This window comes from Macaca thibetana, chromosome 7 (assembly GCF_024542745.1).
Source record: "Macaca thibetana thibetana isolate TM-01 chromosome 7, ASM2454274v1, whole genome shotgun sequence".
NCBI classification, from domain to species: Eukaryota; Metazoa; Chordata; class Mammalia; order Primates; family Cercopithecidae; genus Macaca; species Macaca thibetana.
In genome coordinates, this window is record NC_065584.1 from 160600647 (window position 1) to 160615119 (window position 14473).

General features: G+C 45.5%; 1 protein-coding gene and 1 pseudogene across 1 annotated transcript in view; one reads left to right on the forward strand and one right to left on the reverse strand.

The window, feature by feature from the left end:
* The window catches only part of FBXO22 (F-box protein 22), a 278566-nt gene that overhangs the window by 98629 nt on the left and 165464 nt on the right, over positions 1–14473 (forward strand). The window lies entirely within an intron of this gene.
* Positions 2960–9154, reverse strand: LOC126959310 (uncharacterized; annotated as a pseudogene).

The window sequence follows — 14473 nt, forward strand, 5'->3', positions numbered from 1 at the left end:
AGGTAAGCTCATGGTCAGGGCTCCTGGGGTCCCCTCACTGGGCCTGCCCACTGCCTGCAGGTAGAGGAGCCTATGGGCCAGGACTATCCTTGACTCCCCCTTCCAGGTCATGGGTTCAAAGACCATTCCTGGATTCCACCACTGCCAAGCGTCAATGGTCACAGGAGCTGCTGGGGCTTTCTGGGTTAAGACCCTTGCCTATCCCTGTGTCCCCCCCTGCAGTAGGGGGGCTGCAGGGGTCAGCCTCAGTCTCTGCCCTGGGAGCCTGCTTTACCTTGGCCTGTGCCCCCACACCTGCCCTGGAAGACCCCCCACACCCTCTGGCTCTGATCCACTGTAGAGCAGCCAGGGCACCCGTTGCTCATACCCTCTGGCCTGAGGCTGACTGGCTCTGTGGCTGGGTTCAGGGGTTCAGGCAGGGGGGTGGGCCTTCCTTTAGCAGCCCCCATTCCCACTCCGACCCCTTTTTAGTCTTCCTCCTCTTGTGGGCTGTACCCTGGGGCCCTCCCAGCTCCTCATACCAGATGCCTGTCTAAGTATCTAGAAATCAATATTTTAAATACCAACTTTGGATTGCTTCCTGACTTTTCCATACCCCCAAAGGGCCATCATTTCTCTTAGGACTGACAGTCCCTCCAGCCCTACTGGGCCAGACTAGGCAGGTGTAAGGGTGCCCTGTCCCAGCCCTCTTTGGGGCGGGCTTCTGTCCCCTTCCTGCTGCCTGGAAGCAGGACCACACTTTGGTGGCAGGAGGGACAGCAGAGATTGTGGACCCCCGAGCTGTGCCTAAGTCCTCTGTGTGGTCTAGCTGTATTGGCCATCATTTACCACTCTGTAAAGAAGACCGATACCTGTGGCATGGAGGGCGTGAGGCTGGTGTGAGTGCCAAGCTCTTGGAGCAGGGCCCCGAGTGAGCGTGGATGTGGGAACAGGGGTGTTCCTCGACTTCACGAACCTTGGGAATGGGAGTGGAGTTCCCTGTGTGGGTTGACAAGGCATTGCTTTCCCCCACCCCACCTCTGCCCCAGCCCTGCAAGTCCAGTCCTTGGGGGTGTAGGAGGGAAGAAGTCCCTGGCTGTGTGACCTTGGGCTGGACCCTGGCCCTCTCTGGCTCTGAGTTCCTGGGAAAGTCAGTGGTGTTGGAACTGGGGGACCTAAGGCAGGTAATCTCTTCCAGCCTCCTGCCCTCAACCCCAGACAGAGCTTCAGGGTTGAGGCACTGTCTGTGGAAGCCGTGGGACAAGGTGAAGGTGGGGAGAAGAGAGGCTTGGAGTTTGGGTTTCAGCAGAGGGATCAGCAGCGTGAGGGGTCACCTGTGTGTAGAGGAAAGGGAGTGAAGGCCAGGAGTGAGGAATGAGTCTGAGTGCACCCAGGATGGTGCTGTGTCTCCTCCCACATCCACCTAGCCCTGGTCAAGGGAGAAGAAAGGCCATGAGACAAAGGGGAAACTGAGTTGGGTCCACACATGTCCTTCCAGGACCTGGAAGTGCCACTGTCTGGCCCTTATGCAGTGGGAAGTGGGGGAGGGAAGATTGCCTCCCCACACCTCCTGTTCTCTGTCCCAGGTCTCCTGGCCCCCTGTGCACCTAAGTTCAGTCTCTGTCGGCCCCCAGCATCATTTCTAGGGTTGGTGGGAGGCAACTGGGAACAGGTTAGGGGTAGGTGGGGCCTGCTTGGGGGAGTCTGCTTGACTGCCTGAGCCACTTCCCACAGTAGTGGGGAGCTTTTCTGGCACATTGACTGCACCACCAAGGCACTGCCGACAGTAGCCCCCTGGGAGTGTTTGCAGAAGACCCTGGCAGAGGTGGTGATGGATCCCACCCAGAACAAAAGCAGGGTCGGGGGTCAGGGAGAACCACTTACCTGTCTGGAGAGGGTCCTCTGTGCTGCACTGTGCGCGTCTACGCTCCCAGGCTGAACACCCCATGGGAGGCCCTCCACTTCAGCACCTTGACAAGAAGGGCAGGGACAGTGGGATCAGGCCCAGCTCCCTGACCCCAAACCCTGCAGCCCCAGCTGGAGGGTGAGGAGATGCTGGGCTTGGGTGAGGGAATCAGGGGTGTAAAGGGGCCTGCTTACCCCTCAGCTTAGCTCGAGTGCTCAAGGCATCAAAGGCTCAGCCTGACCCTCAGGAAGGAGTCTGGGTCCAGCCAGACACTCACTAGGACAAGGGCAAATGTGACGAGCAGGAGGCCTAGAAAGAGAAGAGCCACAGCATAGCCAGGGATGGAGGCATCCAGCAGGTTGGGGCTAGGAGTGCCTAGAGCAGACAAAGAAGGCTATGGCCAGGCGGGGGCCCTGCCTCCCAGACTTCTGAGAAGGCAGAATCTGGGCCCAGAAGTTGCTGCGGGACCAGGGAGCTGGGGCTAGGAGCATCTTGGAGGGCTCCATGAGGAAGGGAGGCAGGTTTCAGATTAGGGCATGTGGAGGCAGCGAGCCCAAGGGAGGAGGCCAATGGACAGACGGAGGAGGCCTGCAGAGGGAAGGAGTTACTGACCGAGGTCTGGGATGACCATCTCTACCAAGAGGCCCTCTGTCTCCCCCAGGGTGTGCAGGTGTGCAGACCCTGACACACACAGTCCCACACAAGAGCCTGAGCTGGCACCGTGCTGAAGAAGGTGGCACCCACTCTGGCGGTCAGTGGGTCCAGCCTGGTGGGAGGATTATCACAGACTTCAGGGGTCTGGGCAGCCTGGGGGGCCTAAGGGTGGTCATCTCTTCCAGCCTCCTGCCCTCAACCCCAGAACCCAGGTCTGAACCCTGGGTCACCCAGGGCCACCCCGGACCCACTGCAATTCCTCCACCACCACTTGGTCAAAGTTCGGCAGAGGTCTGAGGACGAGGGTCAGCTGGGGTGTCAGGAGAGGATGGAGAGGGTCACAGCTCTACCAAAGCCTTGTCCAGTCATCCCCCATCTTCCTGAGGCCTCTTCCCCGATCCCCCCACTTCACCCATCCGGTCAGCTCCCCTGAAGTGCCCAGAACTCAGGGCTGGTTTTGTCCTCCAAGGCCTTGGTGTAGGGCTGGCCCAGGATCTGCAGCCAAACTTCATACAGCACCAGCTCTGCCTCCTCTCCTAGAGCAATGCGGGTGGAGGCGGCATCAGCCTGCTCTCCCTCTCCTGGAAGCCCTGGGGTGGGGCGCGCACCCAAGCTCTAATACTCCATCCAGGGGTCAGCCACCGCTGGTCTAACGGTCAAATTTCTTGCTGCCTGTTTTTATGTGGCCCATGAGCAAAGAATGGGTTTTATATGTTTAAATGGTAGAAAACATGGAAAGTAGAATAGTATCTTGTGACACATGAGAAGTACATGACAAGCAAACTTCCATGTCCATAAAGAAAGTTTCCCGGGAATGTGGCCACACTCAATTGTTGACATCTTGCCTAGGGCTGATTTCTTGCTACAGGGGAGGGTTTGAGTAGGTGGTGACTAAAAGCCAGTGGTCTGCAGAGCCTTAAAGAGTTTCCTTCTGGCCCTGTACAGAAAACGCTTGCTAACCCCTGCGCTGATCCATCTAATGGAATACACTGCTCACTCCGAGAGTTAATCCTAGTAGGAAATGTTGCTGGTAATTTAATAGATGCTGCTTTTATGTTTTATTTTGTCCAAATTCACTCCCTGGGAGGAGGTCATGTTGGGGCTTGTGGCCATCAAAGGTGAAGCCTCTTTAAGAGGATGCTTGGGGAGCTCTACCATCTGCTGAGAGGGTTGTGATGGGCCCTCTATGTTGTGGAATGAAGAGGGAACACTGCCTGTCTGCCGGGAGCTGGCCTTCTGGGGAGCAGAAGAGATTGTGGTTCGGACCTGTTGAGGTGGAGGCCCAAACCAATCTGGTCTCTGGGGCGGCCGACAGGGAGAGTAGTTGTGTAGGAGTGGGTGTGAGGGCAGAGCCCGAAGGAGGGCACCCCTGACTGTACCCCCAGGAGGCTGCGGTGGTGGGTGTGGGGCAGCACTGTAGGAGGACCAGCACCTTCTGTGACTGAGGGGTCCTTGGAGAGCAGCTTCAGGCTGTGTGTGGCTGGAGGGGACTGATTTGCCCTGCGCTCTCCTAACTTGGGCGTGGACCAGCTCTCCCTGTTTGGATGGCATGAGCTGGGAGAAGTCATCCTATCAGGAGGCCCCAAGAGGAGATATGGGTTTCTTACAGCCCCGGTACTGGGACAGAGCTGAGGGTTTTTGCTCCTGACTTGGTGGGACAGATCTTGGCATGCATGTGAGGACTCAGTGAGGTCCTGGGCAATCAGGGAGGTGACGGGACCCTCTCATCCCTCTGATCTTGACTGCTTCTGGCCTCTGTCCAGCTCCTTGCTAAAGCTCTATGCCCCATTCCTCTCTATGGACCCAACAGATGAGCAAGTATTGTCTGAAGGAAATTCTGCCCATTCTGTAGAAGGGGAACATTGAGGTTTACAGAGGGGAAGAACCTGCTGGCCCAGAGACACACAGGGATCGCAGCCCTACTAAAAATATACAAATTAGCCAGTGTGGTGGCACATGCTTGTAATTCCAGCTACTAGGGTGGCTGAGGCATGATGATCACTTGAACCCAAGAGGCAGAGGTTGCAGTGAGCCGTGATCTCACCACTGCACTCCAGCCTGTGCAACAGAGCATGACCCTGTCTCAAAAAAAAGTTAAAAACCATTTGTCCAGTATAAACTTTTTCAAAATATATACTCAAACATAGAAAAGTCTAGAAATGTAATCAATATTAATTTCAGGAAAGAATTCTAAGATGACTTGTTTTGGTTATCTGCATTTTTTTTCTTTTATTTTTTGGATATAGGGTCTTGCTCTGTCACCCAGGCTGGAATGCAGTGACCCGATCAGGGATCACTGCAGTCTTGACCTCACAGGCTTAAGCCATCCTCCCACCTCAGTCTCCTGAGTAGCTGGTACTACAGGCACATGCCACCATACCTGGCTAATTTTTGGATTCTTGTATTTTTTGCAAAGATGGGGTTTTGCTATGTTGCTCAAGCTGGTCTTAAGTGATCCACCCACCTCGGCCTCCCAGAGTGCTGGGATTACAAGTGTGAGCCGTGTGTGCCAGGCCTGTTTTCTTTTCTGTAATGACCATGACCATAGATTTCATGCACCAACATTTTTCTAACAATAGTATTTACAAAGTGTACTATGATAAATGTTCAGAGAAAAAGAATACAAAATTGTAAAAATCATACATAACTAGTTTTTTTGTTTTTGTGTTTGTCTTTTTGAAAAAAAAAAGGAAGAAAGAAACAAAGTATATTGTCCAGGAAGATAGTTACTTACCACTTTGTATTTCTCTGGTGAACTCATTGGGAACTCTAAAAAGTTCCAGGAGTAGAATCATGGGGTCAGAGTACCCTGGCTTTAACTTCTGGTTCAGAGAATCCTAACAACTTACATTGTCACCAGCAAGGTATTTGACTACCTGAGCCACTCTCACCTTAAAGCAATTCTTATCTGACATTAGCTGCTCAACTTTCTGCTGATACATTGACTCCAGGAGGCTCCTTGAGTTCTGTGTGTTTGGCTGGCCTCTGGTGGCCCCATTATTATTTTCTGCCAGGTATAGGTCAGTCACCTGCTCACAGACGTCATCACTCATGATATGCTGCAGCTGGAATCAAACAAAGGCAAGCTGTTAGTGAACACAGAAAACATTTCTCCGTTATACGGTTCAACGCTCCTTTGATCCAGTCATTCAACTCAAAAAAGGCTTTGGTTTCTTTTGGCTAGCAATTTTAGAAAATTAATCATACAAACCACTGTATCATTTTCTTGGAGAATAACCAAGCCAAGATTTTCAACCATATCAGTGGTCCATTGTGAAATTTTCATATCTATTTAAAATCAAAACCATAGAAAATTCAGGTTAATGTAATTTTGTTGTTGTTGTTTTGTTGCACCCAGGCTGGAGTGCAGTGCGTGATGGCTTACCACAACCTCTGACTCCTTGGTTCAAGTGATTCTCCTGCTTCAGCCTCCTGAGTAGGTGGAATTACAGGCACGCACCACCATGCCCAGCTAATTTTTGTGTTTTTAGTAGAGATGGGGTTTCACCATGCTGGCCAGGATGGTCTCAATCTCATGACCTCATGATCTGCCCGTCTTGACCTCCCAAAGTGCTGGGATTACAGGTGTGAGCCACAGTGCCCAGCCTAATGTACTGTTTATTTAAAATTCTAAGGATCTTTATATAATTTTCCATGGATCATATTTTTATTGCATTTTAAAATCATTTTCAATTTGCTTTCACACATAGTCTCCCTCATTTGATCCTCACAACTGCCCTGGGAAGCAGGTTGGAGACACAGTAGGGGACTGTTATGAGACAGATTTACACAATGCATAAGAAAGCTCACTGTGAGCTGGGTGAGGAAGGGAGCCTTGGAGAATCATGAATGCAGTATCTATGTCTATATTCCCAGACCAACTACAAAGCCTGAAATTCATTAGGTATTTAAGAAATAGCTGCTGAGTTATTACCTACAGGCGCTCAGCTGAAGAAGCAGGACTGGGACTAACAGTCAAGCTTCCTGACTCCTAGCCGAATACCTTTCCAAACACACCACCTATTTTTCTATATCTGATAGAAAGTATAGTGCTTAAGATTTACATAATGTGAACTCACTTTCAATACAGGCCAGTCATGATTGACTATCAGTAGCTTTTGTGACAAACTTAGTAAACTAGAAAGTTGAACCTTTCAGAGTTCCCATTCTCATGTCATATACTGTTTCTGTTTTGAAATAAAAATCCTTCCAAATGAAACTGTATCCATCAAAATGACAGAGAAGTGAAAATAGACACAAGAAGAAAGTAAAACAGTAATTTCATCATCAATTTGTCTATTTTGCTTTAATAGTATAAACTCCAAGCCATTCTATTTTTAGGAAGATACATTCTTTTTGAAGTGTTAGAAACCATGATAACTATTCTTAACTTTAAGTCCTAAATGACCAGTGTGTGTATTAGTAGATAACTGGACACAGCAAGGTCAGAAGGGTGACTGAGTGTGGCAGAAAGGGCAGTATCTCCAGCAACTGCAGATGGCTAAATGACAATGAGTCCAGATAATGGATTCTGATACAACCATTCAAATAATGCTTATGAGTACTTGATAACATAGGAAAAAGCTTGAGATACAATGTTTTAGAGAGAAAAAAGGGAAGGTGGAAAAAATAGATGGAAAGCATGACTTCAATCATGCATACAGATGCTTCCACTTTATACTTTTTTTTCTTTTCTTTTTTTTGAGACAGGGTCTCACTCTGTCACCCAGGCTGGAGTGCAGTGGCATCATGATCTTGGCTCACTGCAGCCTCTTACTTCCTGGGCTCAAGCAATGCTCCCACCCCAGCCTCCTAAGTACCTGGGACTACAGGTATGTACCACCATACCCAGCTAATTTTTTGTATGTTTAGTAGAGATGGAGTTTTTCTATGTTTCCCAGTCTGGTCTTGAACTCCTGAGCTCAAGTGATCCACCTGCCTCAGCCTCCTAAAGTGCTGGGATTATAGGTGTGATCCACTGCCTCTACTTTATACTTTCTAGTAGAAGTAGACTGTATTACTGATGCCCTACTCACACCCTCTTTTTGGATATCTGGCCCCTCCTCGAGTCTCTGGATAGGGCAGCACTACAAATCCAGGGACAACTAGGGAACTCCCACCCTCACTGCTAGGCAGATCAGATTCTCTCTCCTGCTCATTGGAAATGACACAGAGAGTGTTCGATAGATTTTTTGAAGAGGAGCATCTATATGGTCCAGTAACACTGGGACCAGGGGTACTGCCAGGGCAAGCCAAAGCCTCAGAGGCTGGAGGAGCCTGGAGCACATGCCGAATGTTCATCCGCAGAGCAGAGCACAAGCATGGAGTGGAAGTCCAGAGTGAAGGCATGCAGGAGAGGAAAATCACTTCCCATCCCAGGCGTTCCATGGTGTGGTCCTATTTTGAGTTCTGTACTTAGATGTCTGTGAGGTAGCCTATTGTATTCTTAATACAAATCCCACTTAAGTCAGCCTAGAATAGGCTAAGATAAATGTAATGACTTGACTTGGCTGGAGAGCAGTGGCTTGGTCACAGCTCACTGTAGCCTCAACTTCCTGGGCTCAGGTAATCCTTCCTGTTAAGCCTCCCGAGTAGCTGGGACTACAGGCATGAGCCACCATGCCCAGCTAATTTTTTGTATTTTTCTCATAAAAATATTTTTTCAGAAGAAATCTTATATATAATACATTGAAAATCACGGATTGCTTTTTCTTCATCTTTTTTTTTTTCTTCTGTGAACGTGTAGGTGTTTGAGTCTCACAGGATATGGGCTGTTTGAAAACTATTTCATTATCTTCATCATCATTCATTTCAGCCACTTCAGATTTTCATCTCTCCAAAAACGTTGATGTACAAACCGGTGTGGGCCCCTGGGTATCCACAGTCTTCTCAGGAGTACCTAAAACCTTTTTCTTCTTCTTTTTTTTTTTTTCTTTTTCTTCTTCTTACACAAAACCTGGCCTTTTGTAGATGTCTGATGATTTGTTTTTGAAATACTTTCCATTTTCTGTAAAATCAAAGAAGGAACATCATAATCATTTCCTTCTTAAGCTAATTTCTTCCTGAGTAATCCTTCTTTCCTTTTAAATCGCTCCTCCATCCATAGCTTTTGTGTAAGTGCCGATTCTGATGATACGTGTGACTGATGGATATGATGGCTGCTTAAATGGAATATTCCAGTCTTGAAAGAGTTCTTTCTGTACTTTTTCTGGTGGCATAAAATGAGTCTCCAAAAGTCTTTCACCAAACACGTAGTTGTTCATTGTTTCAGCAACTATCTTGGCAACATCCTCAGACTCAAACTACACAAATACATAGCCTTTGCTATTTCCAGTCCTTTTATTTCTGGATAGTCTGAACCTTGAAAGAGTGCCACACTGGGAGGATAAGAAAGGATCTGGGTTTTGTTCAGTAGGTTAAGTAGGTGGCACACACAGACTATTCCACGAGAAAGTTGTTCTTGTTTCTGTGTTTTGTTTTGTTTGTTTGTTTGTTTGTTTTGAGATGGAGTTTCATTCTTGTTGCCCAGGCTGGAGTGTGATGGCACGATCTCGACTCACTGCAACCTCTACCTCCTGTGTTCAAGCGATTCTCCTGCCTCAGCCTCCTGAGTAGCTGGGATTACAGGCTTGTACCACCACACCTGGTTAATTTTTGTATTTTTAGTAGAGATGGGGTTTCTGCCTGTTGGTCAGGCTGATCTCGAACTCCTGGACTCAAGCAATCTTCCTGCCTTGGACTCCCAAAGTGCTGCGATTATAGGCACGAGCCACTGCAGGCAGCCTTGACTTTGAAATGTATGTTGTACATCCAGTCAGCAGTGAACTCTGGGAAAACACCAAAGATGAGAATGAGAGAAGAGATACCTCCAATTAAAGGAGTTAAGAAGAGATGCTTGAACTCAAGTTTTAAAAAGTCACTGCGGGCTAGGCACAGTGGCTCACGCCTGTAGTCACAGCACTTTGGGAGGCTGAAGTGGGTGAACCACTTGAGTCTAGAAGTTTGAGACCACCCTGGGCAACATGGCAAAATCCTATCTGTGCAAAAAATACAATAAATTAGCTGGGCGCGGTGGCGCCTGTGGTCCCAGCTACTTGGGAGGCTGAGGTGGGAGGCCAGCTGCAGTGAACTGAGATCCATCACTTCACTCCAGCTTGGGCAACAGAGTGACACCCTGTCTTAAAAAAAAAAAAAAGTCAGCGTTTCGGGGTTTTCTGGATGAAACGTCTATTTCCATTAAAAAAAAAATAGGGTCACGACAGTATGTATTATTGACTCAAGATCATAACCAGATGCTTAGAGTAAATAATTGTACCTGTTTCAAAAACCAACCTCAGGATTGTTAAAAGTTAGTTTTATTGGATTTTTCTTTAAGCTGTGCTGATTCACTCAGGTCTGTCACTTCCAAGTCCATGTTTTACTACTTTGTAACCCTATTTGGAAGGAAAACTGCAGCTAAGATTATGACCTACCCTGAGATGAAAAGTTTCACACATATACACGACACATACCCCCACCACAGTATGATGACACAGTGACCCAACCTTAGGCAAATGGTACTACTGCCAGCAAACGCATTTTTTTCTTTATTTCTTCTAAATTTTTTCTTTGTTTCTTCTAACAGCAGCAAATGCATTTAACATTTTATTGAGATTCTCAATAGCTCCCATTTGGTTTGTATAGCAAATTGTTTACAAAGTAACTTTTTTCCATTTTTTATATTTTAATGAAAATTATGTTCTTCAGTTTTAAAGCCCCGTCCCCCTCCCAAAGAAAGATTAATAACTAACTACCAAGTAATGATTATTTAGGAAAAGAACAAAAGCAAAAACAACTTTTAAACACTTCTGGAACATGGGTAAGGGTCCAAAGTCAAGACCTTCTGGGCCCAGTGGAGGTGCTAGGCTGCCTCAGGACACCATCAGCACTTCCCCATCCACAACATCCTCAACAGCGGGGAGCCATGCGCGGACCCTGGGAGACTTCCTGTTCCACAAGCTCCCCTCTCTTTTTCCTCTCCACCCTTGCTGTTGGGCCTCCCCTCCAAATCTCCCTAACAAAGGAAGTATGGTCTTTAATACTGTTCAGCTTTGTCAGTGGAGACAGGGTACTCTAGAAAGCTGAGAGATTCCCTGGTCCAGTCTGGGGCAGGAAAAAATACGCAGTATAGCATAGATGGTTTCACTTGTCCACTCAGACACACGCTCATACTTATTCGGTGGATGTATCAGATGCTTCAAAAGTCGTGATTTGTAGTAGCACAAAAGTTGCTTGTAAAAAGGAAGTTGCAAAATGGTAAAATTTTCTGCAGCGGTCCAGGCTCCTGAGGACAAAGCTGGTTCTGCTAAGTAGTTATTTTGACATGCACAGCAACTTTCCCTGTAAGTCCTGTGTTCCAAGGGTTTCATTTAGACCACAGGAAATTGATATCAAAGTTTGTAATGCTCTCTGCTGACAAAATGTGGTATATCCATCAATGGACTTCTACTCAGTAATGAAAGGAACAAATTACCAAAACCTATTATATGTCATGGACCAACCTCAAAAACGTTAGCTAAGTATAAAAGCCAGACAGGAGAGCATGTATTGCATAATTCCATTGATTTGAAATGTCCAAGAAAGGCAAGTTGACAGAGACAGAAATGGTCTGATTTACCTCAAGAGGTAGGGATTCAAGCTCTCTAGAGTACATGTGATACATACATGAGAAAAAATAAGTAAAAGAAAAGAAATTTAAATATAACGAAATGAAAACAATACTTCTCCCTGATTATAAAGAAAATCACATTCTTTTTGTAATAATTTGGAAGACAAAATATTAAGAAAAGTATTTAATTTTGCCATGCAAAACATTCTGGTTTGTTGCTTTTTATACTTTTGTATGCATATAAACATTTTAAAAAGTAGAATCATAACATATAGTCTTTTGTCACTATGTTTTGGGCATATTTCTATGGCAGTAAATATGTCCTTGTCATCAACATTTTTAAAAGCTTGATGTATATTAAGTTAATCATTGCCACCCCTGAAGTAAATTTTCTTATATATATATTTTAATGAACTCAAGCAAGGATTTTTCGGCTGAATTCATAGAAGTAGAATTTCTGGAGGAAAATAACATAAAACAGTTTAAAGATTTTTAGTAGAAATTTTCAAATTATCCTGCAGAAAAAATTGGTTCAGTTTATACTCCCACCAACAGGGGCGGAGCTCCAGTGTCCCCCTTCCATTTGTCCTCTTTGCTGGTATTTAAGCAGAAAATCTCATTGTTTTCATTACATTTGTTTCATTTCTAGTGCTTTGGAACATTTTTTTTTATTTTTTATTTTTTATTTTTTGAGGTGGAGTCTTGCTCTATTGTCCAGGCTGGAGTGCACCAGTGTGATCTCGGCTCACTGCAACCTCTGCCTCCTGGGTTCAAGCGATTCTCCTGCCTCAGCATCCCAAGTAGCTGGGATTACAGGTGCCCATCACTGTGCCTGGCTAATTTTTGTATTTTTTAGTAGAGACAGGGTTTCACCATGTTGTCAGGTTGGTCTCAAACTCCTGACCTCAGATGATCCACCCGCTTCGGCCTCCTAAAGTGCTAGAATTAAAGGCGTGAGCCACTGCACCCAGCCTTGAATCTTTTCTATATGCTTATTGGCCATTTTTATTTTTGTGGGAAGTGCCTGTTTCTCCATTGCCTATTTTCTGGCCAACCTCCAAAGTCATATTTCACTTAATTTTTATCCTGCGGATTGAAAGCATTTAACTTAGTGATTTTAATGTAAATAGGAGCAGGACAGACTGTAATTATCTAGGTCTTGCTCTGTCACCAAGGCTGGACTGCAGTGGCCTGATCATAGCTACTGCAGCCTCGTACTGCTGAGCTGAAGCAGTTTTCCTACCTCAGCCTCCCAAGTAGCTAGGACTACAGGTGTGTACTACCATGCCCAGCTAATTTTAAAAAAATTTTCTAGAGATGTGAATTTGCTATGCTGCCCAGGCTGGTCTTGAACACCTGACTTCAAGTAATCCTCCCACCTTGGCTTGTCAAAGTGCTGGAATTACAAGCGTGAACTACTGCTCCCGGCCTTGAGCTCCTTTTGTTTGCTAGTGGCGTTCTTGGTATCTTTTCATATTTGAGGCTTTGGTGCTACTGCTGAAGTATTACTTTCACCATCCAGGGTTTACAGGTCTTTTGTTTGAATATTGAACAGATGGAAGTGTTTAGTTCTGCATCTTTGCAGGTATATAAAATGTGCCTAGGAGGACTCTGCTTTATATCCATTGAAAGTGAGAAGCAATACAGGAAGATTTTGCCTGGCTAGAGGCTGTGAAAGAATGGAGTATTCTGGTTTAATTCTATTAACTTGGAAGTACGAAGGTGAAAAAAATTCAAAACTTATATTTCCTGTTGATTACAATTTGAAAGTATAGCCATTGATTCCACTTTTCTTCTCTAGTAAATTTGGACATTCCAATCTACTTGGTGTTTTATTATGGAACTGCTAGTGTGCCTGTGACTTACATTGTGAAGATATGTTTTTAAAACTTGAGAGGTAAGAGGGTATAAATGGTGTTGTATGAGATCAGGCTGGATGAGAACTGACATTTGTAAATATACTTTTTAGACTGCATCTCTGATTGCCACTTGTTTTCTTATTTAACTCATAAAAATAGAACACATTGGATGGAGGGTGGGAGCAGGAGGGAGATTTATGTCTTTTAATTGCATGTCATTGTTTCATATCAAGACAGAACATATGGTTTCCCTGGCTTTGGACCTACAGAAGGAAACACGTTTTTCTACCTTTTGTATGCCAGAGGTTCTTGAACACCTGGAGGGATTATTGCAGCACAGATGGCTGAGCCTTACCCCAGAGTTACTGATTCACCAGGTCCAGGGTGGGGCCCGAGAATTTGCACTTATAAAAAGTCCTCAGGTTCTGCTGGTGCTGCTAGTCCAGAGACTACATTATTGAGAACCCTCTTGTCTACTAACTGTAAATGGTAGAACTCTAGAAAAAAGCTTAGTTTGGTGTGGGATAAGAAGCTGAGATTATGGAGCAAATCATGAAAGATTCAACCCTTGATCCCAGCATAGTGTGGAATTCAGGTAGCAATACACAGTGACATAACACAATTCTTGATTTTCATGATTGCAAGTCATAGCCAAGGATCAAGTGAGAAAATCAGTTTCATTTGCAAGGCTTAGAGAGGCCAGGTGATTCTAGAAAAGGAGGCCTTGTATTTGCTTTAAACTGGTAAAGAGTTTTGAGTGCTTATTAAATTGAAAGTTTGGTATTTTTCTATTTTATTTTATGGTTTAGTTTAGTTTAGTTTGAGACGGAGTCTCGCTCTGTTGCCCAGGCTGGAGTGCAGTTGCTTGATCTTGGCTCACTGCAACTTCTATCTCCTGGGTTCAAGTGATTCTCCTGCCTCAGCCTCCTGAGTAGCTGGGATTACAGGTACGCACCACCACACCTGGGTATTTTTGTATTTTTAGTAGGGACGGGGTTTCATCATGTTGCCCAGGCTGGTCTTGAACTCCTGAACTAAGGTGAACCACTGCACCCGACCCAAAAGCTTTGTGTTTTTAGAGATATTAGACATGTTTCTTGCTTTAAAAAAATCTTAACATTGTAGGAGAATAAGAGAAATGTTTTAAAAGAGAGAATTACTTGTGATTATTTTACCTTATTGGAATGTTGGATAATATAGTCTGCTACATGAATCATCAGACATACTATGAATTTTACATTTCTATAGGATTTGTGTCTCAATAGAGATAATACTGATAATTCTTGTACTCCATCTGAAGATGAAAAATGTAGGCCAAAATCATAGACCATGCATAGAAGCTGGATAATGAAGACAGATCTCGAGGAACATGTAGACACACACACACTGACACACAAATATATAAATATAAACATATATATTTTTTAA